At 35.6% G+C, this 11160-nt stretch overlaps 1 pseudogene; it reads right to left on the bottom strand.

Annotated features, from left to right (window-relative positions):
* Window positions 1-2600: 2600 nt before the first annotated feature.
* On the bottom strand, window positions 2601-9205 carry LOC149142176 (phospholipase D alpha 1-like; annotated as a pseudogene).
* Window positions 9206-11160: the final 1955 nt, after the last annotated feature.

Raw genomic sequence — 11160 nt, 5'->3', positions numbered from 1 at the left:
GCTGTGCATTGAGAATGAGATGCTTCCTGCTGAACCAGCGAATACCATTGGTTGGAAGCCCCGAAACTTGCGCTATGTCTTCTTCTGTTACTGGGATTCGCACCCCTCAGATAGTAGAGTAACCTTCCCTTAGATTGCATGCAAATTCCAGAACCTGCTGTGAATCAAAATCCGGAAGTCTTCTGAAATAGTCCACCCATCCTGCTTGTAGAAAGATTTGGTATGCCTCCTGGTAGAGTTCCAGTAATGCCATCGAGCCTGGTTCATGTCTAACAGCATCTCCTCCCATAGTTACTGTTTTAGGCAAAATAAAAGTGCAGAGCTGAGTTGCCGAGTGACGACAGAGCAGCAGAACATTACAAATGAAATTATGACGTGATAAGGTATAGACGAGGTGGATTAGACACTACCATGAGGAATAGAGATGGTGGTGATCGGCGTGTCCTATAATGATTACAATATTTCGGTAATCCCCCCCAATTGCGGCTAAATGATATGGTTGGTGGTACGACACTTTTGGCGGTCATGTCAATTGTCTCCTCATTAACTACATTTTAATATTCACACTTAAACACGCATACCTTTACATTTACCTTTGGTTGTTTCGCCGAAAAGTGTTATCTCATCCTTAATAGGTCGATGATCTTTATAGAAAGGGTTTGTAAGGTATGAGGGTTTTTATATACGAGGTTTTTATTATTCACCAGAGGTATTAGTGAAGGGACATTATTAACAGGATAAATGGCTGATTCCTTTGAATAAAGAATGATATATGTTTCTATCGAAGTAATAGTTCATTCTCGGAAGAAAAAATCGAGACATTGATGTTTTTTTAGGAAAATGGAAAATATTGGTGTTTAATCAGTGGGATTTGGTGTTTTAGCAACGGAAAATGGTGTTTCAGCAATGAGAAATGGTGTTTCAACAACGGGAAATAGTGTTTCAGCAACGGGAAATGGAAGAGGGAATGGATTATGATCTGGAATGACATGGGAATGCTTTCCAATCTGCAGATTAATTCTTCCTATATTGGAATTTTTCTTTTCAGCCACCATCCAAAGCTAAGATCTGCAAAATAATTAATTGTAACATGGCAACCCTTGACAGGGATTATTAGTTAAGAAATCTAATCTAAAAATAAATACATAAACAGAAAATTAAGTGCATTGAGGGATAACCGGTTCCCCCAAAAAGGCATAGTGTATGTCTGCCATGCAAGTAGCTTTGAAATCCTCTTTAGAAATAGGTTGTTTATACAAACGAAGTCGATACCCATTTACTAATAATGGTGTTCTAGAATCATCAATCGTTAGGAGTCTAACTGTTCCATTTGGAAAAATAGTATCTACTTCATAAGGTCCTAAATGAGTATCTAGTATCGTTATCTAGTATCGTTATGTCTTAAATGAGTTGAATGGGAATCTCGAATATTGTGGTGGTAAAGAGAGCATTGTCTCCTTCGGGAGATGAGCTTCAATTATACAAAGTTCATCAAATATGGTCAGAGGCGGTTATGTCTTAAATGAGTTGAATGGGAAGCTCGAATATTGTGGTAGTGAAGAGAGCATTGTCCCAGATACTTCAGAGTGGGGATAAGTGTAGACCAGTAAGATATATGTGACATATGAATTGTAATTTGTCATTTTGTATTAATATATATAATAATGTATTGTAAGCGTTGAAGAGGGGACCTGGAATAATGCTTACATTAGTATATAGGTAAGATTAGTTTGTTGGTTGTTGAGTTTTGTTGAGAGATTTTCTCAACAAGCATCTTTGTTTGGAATCTGTTGGATCTCACGAGCACTATTTATGGGGCTTGCTTTGAATGATATATATGAATTTATGTGAATGAATCTATACACCATATCTGCTCGTGTCTCCGCTAACTTTTAATTGTTTTATGAGTTGTGATTATCATAAATTATGATTATCCTTAATCTAATTGAGAAATTGATTACATATTACAAATTAATCAATACATTTGTTCTGTACTAGATTACAAAGCTATTTTTGGAAATTAATACATTTGTTCTGATCTAAATTACAAAGCTATTTTTGAAAATTAATACATTGATAGTGATACATCCTTGACCTTTTCGAGGAGTAAAGTGCAATTTACTAAATGTACATATTCAAATCAATAAAATAAAATGTAATTTAAAATATAAATATATGCTAAATGTCCATACTCAAACCAATACTCAGGCTCCTTCTATGGGCAGGGGATGCCAATGTAGTTTTATATGAAAGAGTTGCATGCATGAGTGTTGGAGTAAGGGCAGAGTTGAATATATGAAATACTTTGTTTAATGCTCATAATTGGTAAATATATATAAATATACAATTAACAAAGTAGTTGGTGAATGATACATGGAAGTCGACTTAATGGGTGGAATGAATAAAAAAAGGAAGAGAACTTAGTCATATTTGACGACCGCCCTTGGTCATGCTCATCGTGATTTGGAATCGAGTACAAGTATAACCCAATACACATTTTTCTATAATCACACATAAAATTTGCCACGGTATCACAAACAAAACAAATCCTTTGACAGTCTAAATTGTAAGTGAAACTACTTGTATTGTCACAGTTGCTTTTAGGTTGTCATGATGGGAGGCAGACGTTCAGATTGCCTGCCCAGAACAGGAGCCGTCGTGTCAGAGAAGTTTGTAAAGGTGGGAAACTCACCCACATTTCCATCGTTTGTTACGAGGACAGGATAAGTCAACAAGTGGGCAGGTAAGTCCTCATACAACTCTTCACTCGCATATGACTCCCAGTTCTTTTGGGCGATGGCATTCACCTTCCTCATGCAATCTAGGGTTTGAGGTTGAAGAAAGAGCTTGTCTAGCATGCTCATGTGCTCATACCACAACGACATTCTGAAGCAGTGGATCTGCCCTCTGTCTGCTTTCCCAGTTGTCCTTAAGTAATGGGGCTGGTATGCTCCCATTGCTATTTCAGAATCTCTTTCCCCATCCATAGAGTGCTGGTTGATATTTGCAGATCCAACAATGATATACTCATCATCCACTGCGTGTCACACAAAAAAGAGGAGATACAACAAGTACTTAAAATAATTTGAGATGGATGAGATGATACACATAATTAAAATAATTTGAGATGGATGAGATGATACACGTAATTAAAATAATTTGAGATGGATGAGATGATACAACAAGTAAAAAAAAGAAGAAGAGGAGATACAACAAGTAATTAAAATAATTTGAGATGGATGAGATGATACACGTAATCAAAATAATTTGAGATGGATGAGATGATACAACAAGTAAAAAAAAAAAAATTGAGATGGATGAGATGATACAACAAGTAATAAAAATAATTTGAGATGGATGAGATGATACAAGTAATAAAAATACAAAGTACGGAATTAGTGTGTAACTTACCTATCATCATCTTGGAATGAACATAGATCATGAAGCGTCTTTTGTTTTGAGCTCTCTTGTAGTGTGTTTCATCGTCGTCGGGGCTTTGCGGGGGCACGTACTCACCTCCCAATTTCTTCTCCCGGTTGGCCAAGCAGAAAAAGGTGAGATAATCACGTGGGTTCACATCGTCCATTTGTTTTGCTCTGAGGGCGCATGCAATATCAAGATACATCATCTCCATTGTTTTTCTTTGCCAATGCAATATTGCCTGCACTGATGCGCTGTCCGGGATTCCCTCGAGCCACATGGGCACCACAATGTAGACGGAGAACCTTTCCTCGGCCTGGATCTTGCTCACAATTTTGAGAGAGAATTCCTTGGGAATAAGATGAAGAGCTCCGATGTCTGCCAAATCCATGTGTGGGCCATCTGGCTTCCAACAAAAGGAGCTCCCAAGGAAGTATTGATTCTCGATGTAGATGAAGTTGTTGGCCCGACGGATGGCATTGATGTACGCATCCTGAATGCTCCTATCCACGATCACGTCCTTCCTACTCACCAACCCAGCCTTCGCTGCTTCCTCTGGCCTCTCTGGAAATCCAAAAGCAGTGCCCCCATCGATGGATCGAAATACCTGAACATTCCACGATTCCACATCATTCTCAGATGTCACAGGGGTTGGAGGACAAATGTATTTCTCTTTCTCACTGCCTTCTAAAACATTTTGATTTGCCTCGCCTTACTTCTTCCACCGCTGCTCGAATTTAGAGAGAATGTCCCATGCGACGGGGCCCTCCAGCTTGGAATGTATGTCATGCCAAGGCTCCCTGGGGCCACCCTTGTCAATGCAGGCACCAGGGAAATTGGGTTGATGGAAATCGCCACTATGTTCGGAACCATGTTGTGGGGTCCTGAATAGAGAATGGGAGGGCATGTCATACCTTCCATCGCAGAGATCAATACCTCCTACAAACGCCACAATTGGTTGCCGCCTCTCCCAAGAATTGGAATTGGAAGGCACACGATCCACATCCACGATGGTTAGTGGACCTTAACTTGGTCCACTAACCATCATCTAATCTGCAAAGTTCGCTGGTCGAGTATGAAAACTGGTTCGGCCATTACTGTTCCCTTGACCGAAACTTGCAAATGACCAAATTCAATAACATGTGGAGGATCTAAAATATAATGACGCAAAACATAAATATGAAACACATCATGCATACGTGCTAAAGATGGAGGTAAAGAAAGCCTATATACCACCAACCCTTTCCTTTCTAAGATTTCAAAAGGTCTCACAAACCGTAGAGACAATTTTTCTCCCATTCCAAATCTTATAGAGCTTATTTTGGGGCCTTACTCTTAGGAACACCCTATCTCGTAATTCATAACTTCGGTCTACCTGATGAGCATAAACATAGCTCTTTTGTCGATCTTGCACTTCCTTTAGCCTCTCCCTAATCATAGTCATTTGTTCTTCCATATCTTGCACTACTTTTGGTCCTATTAATACTCGGTCCTCTAGTCGGTCCCAATTGAGAGGTATTCTGCAAAGTCTTTCGTATAAGAACTCAAATGGTGCCATCTTGATGGAACTCTGATAACTATTATTGTAAGCAAATTCCATGAGGGGTATGAACTCCTCACATCTCTTTTGTTGCTTCATCACAGACATCCGAAGCATGTCTTCGAGGAATTGATTAGTCCTTTCTGTCTGCCCATATGTCTTAGGGTGATAAGCAATGCTGAAGTTCAACTGGGTTGCCAAGGCTTCTTGGAAACTGGTCCAAAACCTTCCTGTAAACACTACTCCCCTATCAGATATGATCTTCCTAGGGACTCCATGCAATCTCATAATCTCATCAATAAAAACTTTGGCTATCTCTGGTGCCCTTTATGTAGTCTTAACTGGTATAAAACGGGCACTCTTGGTCAACATGTCTACCACTACAAATATGGAATCATGTCTTCCTGAGGTCATTGGTAGTCACATAATGAAGTCCATTGATATAACTTCCCATTTAGATTTTGGTATCTTATGGGGTTGCAATAACCCTGCTGGATGTCTGTGTTCGGCTTTTACTCGTTGACACTCTAAGCATCTTGCTACCAAGTTCACGATGTCCTTCTTCATCCCTTTCCAAAAGAAGAGTGGTTTCAGGTCAGCACTCATCTTCTTAACACTAGGGTGTGCCATGTATACTACGCGATGTGCTTCATTCAAGATTAATTGTTGTATATCTTCATTCGGTGGTACATATATCCTTCCCCGAAATCGTAGTAGCCCATCATTATCTAGGGAGTATTATTCATATTTTGGGACCCTCATTTCATCCTCCCTCAAACTTTTGCTAACCTCTTGATACCAAGTATCTTTAAATTGTAAATCAAGCAGTTTCTCCCTCAAATTTGTCTTTAAGGGAATCACTGAAAATATCTTAGGTCTCCTACTTAAAGCATTAGCCACCCTATTTACCGTTCCTTTTATGTAAGTGATATCAAAATCATATTCACTAATTAGCTCATACCAACGTCTTTGTCTTGTATTTAAGTGGTCTTGAGTGAATATGTGTTGTAGCCCACAATGGTCAGTCCTAAGATCAAACTTCCTTCCTAGAAGGTAGTGTCTCCAAACCTTTAGTGCATAAAAAATTGCTGCCATTTCTAAATAATGGGTTGCATAGTTTTCTTCGTGGGTTCTAAGTTTCCTTGATGCATAAGCTATTACTCTTCCTTCTTGTATCAACACACAACCCAACCCTTCCTTGGAGGCATCAATGCAAACCAAAAATTCTTGTTGCATATCTGACACCTTCAAAATTGGTGTTGCCGTTAATAACACCTTTAACCTTTCGAATGCCTCTTCACATTTTTCAGTACAAATTAATTTCTTATTCTTTCTTTGGATCTTGGTAATGGGGCTTGCTATCTTTGAAAACCCTTCGACAAATCTATGATAAAACCCTGTCATGCCTATGAAACTTCGTATTTCATGAACATTGCTTGGTGTTGGCCATTCCATGATGGCCTCGATCTTTATTGGGTCTAATACGATACCATCCCCAGAGATAATGTGCCCAAGATAATGAATCTTGGTTTGGTAAAAGGAACACTTTGAAAACTTCCCATATAATTGGTTTTCTCTAAGACATTGTAGAACTATCCCTAAGTGTTCTTCATGCTCTTCTACTAGAAAGTTGAGGTTGCCTTCAAAGAATTTGTAGGATATATATATATATATATATATATATATATATATATATATATATATATATATATATATATATATATATATATATATATATATATATATATATATATATATATATATATATATAGATATATATATATATATATATATTATATATATTTCAAAGGTTTTGGTGGAGTGTATTTTGGATTCCAATTATCTGATTTCTACTGGTACAGAAAGATTGAAATTCTTTTCCGTATACAGATCTTCAGTGGCCTATCATACTGATATTGAAACTAATTCCGATATGTTAGAAACATTGTAGTTGAACTATAAAAAGCAATGAATTACTGCAAAAGTTATAGTATGAAGTTAATGATTATCTTATAGCAGTACTTGTTCTTAAAGATTGGTATGGAGATTCATCTGTTTGTGTTTGTGCATTTGAAACTTCGTTTTGATTGCAGGAAACAATATGAAATTGACTACTGAATGCCTATAGGTAGGAAAGACTTTGCCAAGAATTGGAATATGTAATAGTACTAAAGAGTCATTAATGCATTTGATTATAAATTTCCTAATCAAGTTGTAAAATAAGATGTTAGGAGTGTATGGCATTATTATAGCTATTATCTAAATTGATAAGCCATTAATTCAATAATTTATATTGCTGGAATTTAAAGCTGTGAAGCTACAACAACTCTTTTGCATTTAGGTCCCAACATATTAGGCCAAGTAAGGTGACGATAACATCTCACTGTGCAAGAATATAGAAAATAATCTTTTAATATAAAATCCAATAAGATTTCAAAGGAATTAATATTTCAAAACATGTGCTTGATAAATTAAAAATGTTATTAATGCTATCTCTCTATATATATATATATATAACTATTGGAAAAAAACAAAAAGCTTTTAAACTTATAGGAGAAAATAAAAAGCCCTTTACAATATTCCCAACTTCTTTTAAAACAAGGACCAAGAATATAGTGATCTTCTATCATATTTTAAAATATAAATTCAAATTCCTTAAAAATGTTATAAAATAAAATTTAAATTATAAACCATACATAAAATATCCTACCTTTTAATAATTTCTACACTTTTCTCTTTCTAAACATATTAATAGTAATAACGTTTATTTCTGGAAAATAACATATTAATAGAATTAATGTTTATTTCTAGAAAATAAAAAAATACCAAACTCAATACATTAAGAAACAAATAGAAATATAAAGGTTACAATAAGCATATTTGACATGAGTTGAAATTGTTGAATATCAATCAGTTTACTCTACAGGGAATTAATTATGTTATTTCTAAAAAGACAACACTTGAAATGCATCAAGGAAGTGAAAGATAGAGTTTATGAAATGAATAAGGAAATTTGGAACGCAAAAGAAAACTTTATAGGATTTGTAATGTTGAATGTGCAAGGCTAAAAAATGTATGATAATGTTAAGCTTGATGATATTGACCCCTTTTTATTGTATGTCTTAAGGTCTGCATGACAAGGCAATAATCTTCTTGGTACTTGTCTCTTGACTCAATTATTTTGTAATAATCATTTTCTGAACTCAAATATATCATGAGAATTATTGGTTGTGTAACCATACTATGCAATTTTTTTATCAATATATTTTAATTCTATGGTAATTGTTTTTTTTTTTTTAGTGTGTGCCTCGTTTCCCAGTTTAATAAAAATTGAACGTGCCATTCCAAAACCTGTAACCATTTCTAAGACCAATACAGTTTCCAGGGTCTATGTGACTATGCTTTGGATGTTTTAATAGAGATATTGTCATTGACAAACGAATATAATGATTGGTTGAATGCATTTCAAAAGCATCTAGTTATGTCAGCACTGTAGTAAAATCAACAACTTATATTCCTCAAAATCTCAAAAGACATACAAGTTAAGAATTGAAACTGATAAGCTGGTACAATGCATGTGATGAGGGAAATACTTCCAAGATAGCAAGGAAAACCAAAATCTAAATTTCTCATATGCCAAAGCCCATTGTCTCATTAAAAAAAATTCATTTACCTTTAGAAAAACAATTAAGTTGGCTGAATTGAATATGCATACTTAGAGAAAATGAAACTGATAGTATATTGATCATTTTGAGAAAGAGAAACAAATAGATCCACTTAGCACAACGCACAATTTTCAGATGAATATTAGTATTGTCATTGTTGTTGGGGACTTGAAGATACAGGGGAAAATATCAGGAGTTCAAAGCAAAAGGCATACAACTCTTATGAAGATTGCTTGAAAAGTGGGATTTCAAAAGTTACAGCTTCATTTTTGCCTTTGGTTTTGCCTTGAAAAACAAATTGCAACTCTGTTAACATTGAGAATATAAACAAATAAACCCTAAAAGTTTAGAGAGAGTTATCTTTTGTGTGAAAAAAGGTAAACACCAATGGTTTCTTATCTGTGAGAAATAAGCATTGTTTTATTTCAGAAAAAGCACCGAAAGGGGTATTTATACCAGATACCTTGTCATAAGCTCCAGCATTAGTAGTCTTGGGCTTGTCTGGTCCACGCTCGTTACTTCTATGAGGTGGTGATTGAGAACCATGTTTCTGTATTTCTCTGTGATCGTTTGGAGACATTGAAGAGGTATCCAGGTACTTATCTCACCCTCTTGCCTCCCTTGTTCCATCTCTACTTGAGCCTTTGTCTTTATCTCTGTCTACCTCTGTCATGGTCCTCAATGCTTCTTTCGTAATTATGTCACTTTATAGAGAAAAAGCATATAGTATTTTCAAAGCCTACGGAGAATGGAAAACTTCTATAGAAACTATAGCATGCCAATTGATAATTAGTTTGTAAAAATGTTCTAAATGTGCTAAATATTAGGAGAAATCAGAAGAGTTTCAAAATTAAATTGACTTGCCAGATTAAAAGTAGCCAAGTGGAGTGCATAATTTATTCACTTGGTTAATGGTCTCCCAATGTCAACGAGATTGGTAAATGACGTCCCCTGTTCAACACTGGTGGTCTTCCATTTAAGAATAGTAATGGTCTCGTCACCCCTCGAAATTTTCACCACAAAGCCCCACTCTTTATTCACCAGAATTTTTTTTTATTTTATTTTTTTAATGCAAACTTTGGCCTACATATATATTAAGGTTCCACTAAAGCTTTACAAAATCAACGGACCTATTCACCATGGCCCAGGCCCAAAGCGTAATGTGTCAACAAATTTGATGCCTTGACTTAGCTTTTTGAAATAATTTTGACATCCGGTCTATCTAAAAATATTGTTATTTTGTTTGTGGAATTGATATCGGATATATATTTTTCTATTGTGCAAACAAGAAATTAGTGACATTTGCGTCAATATTTTTTTTTGGATTTCACCTTGTCTCTGATTTGATTAATAAGGTTTATAATCAATTGCTTTGTTGTTGAAGGTTTCATGCCCGACAGGTCTGCGTTAGAGTATAGTTTGCATCCAATTCCAGTTACCCTTGTGATTGGAATATCTACGCTCCATGTTGTATAGATTTTGCCAAAATTCCAGTTTTAATTCAAAAAAAAAGAATCCAACTTTTTCTAGCAGGGATTCTGTGGTGCATACCAAAATGGGAAAACACCATTATCAGGGTTCAGTACCTATTTAGGTAAATTCTCCCGAGTTGCTAGGGCTACATCATTACGTTGAGAACACATCTTGGGCATTGGAGGATAAGACTGTGACAAACATCAATTCAACAACAGAAAATGTTCAAATCAATCTTGATGTGTGACAACATTATTGCACCACAAAAAGAATCTCCACCAGAACTTATCAAGTGGGTGTATCCTTATTGGGATAATTGAGACAATCCACATCTTAATCACAAAAACACCAAGAAATTTGAATATTTAATTTAATCAATTTATGTCAAATAATTACACTCAGATCTCCAAAATCTCGCCCAAATCTTAGATGCAAAGAATTTTTGGCATAATTAATTAATAATTATAGATTTCTGAGGGTGAAAATGATTCAATTTATTTTCTATCTACAGGATTTTAATGGCACGATTTATGATTTTCCCAATAAGTTGATGCCATGTGATAAGAAGCAACTATCATCAGGAAACGAAATCTACCAGTTTTACATACACAATATGCATGGCATCAAAACAATCCATTTAAGAGTCCGAACGATCAAGCTTTGGAGGCCACTCACATACTTTTTTAAGGAGAGTGTTTCTAGAATTTTATACATTCGTTAATTGATCTCAGGTTCATATGCACAACTCATTAGCAAAATCGATACATGCCACTGATTTGGCTTTATGCAGGGTGGATTAACATTGAGGGGGAGACTAATGAATTGATGAAGGAAAGGGAAATACTATTCATACATCCATGATCAAACAACAACCAACGGTTGGGTCGAATTTTCTTAGGCTCTCGGATAGATTTTGATATTTCTGTTGAAAAAGCACAGACATAGTGGCTGTTTTTTTCTTTTTCTTTTAGATTTTGGATTCTCCACGGCAGATTTTATTAGATTTATTTTATTTACATAAATAAATGGTCAGATTTCCCTTGAAAAGCACAACCATAGTTG

The sequence above is a fragment of the Pinus tabuliformis genome, chromosome X, assembly GCF_031772625.1.
Source record: "Pinus tabuliformis cultivar Carrire ecotype Pingquan chromosome X, CPIR1, whole genome shotgun sequence".
NCBI classification, from domain to species: domain Eukaryota; kingdom Viridiplantae; phylum Streptophyta; class Pinopsida; order Pinales; family Pinaceae; genus Pinus; species Pinus tabuliformis.
This window is presented reverse-complemented; position numbering and strand designations above follow the sequence as displayed.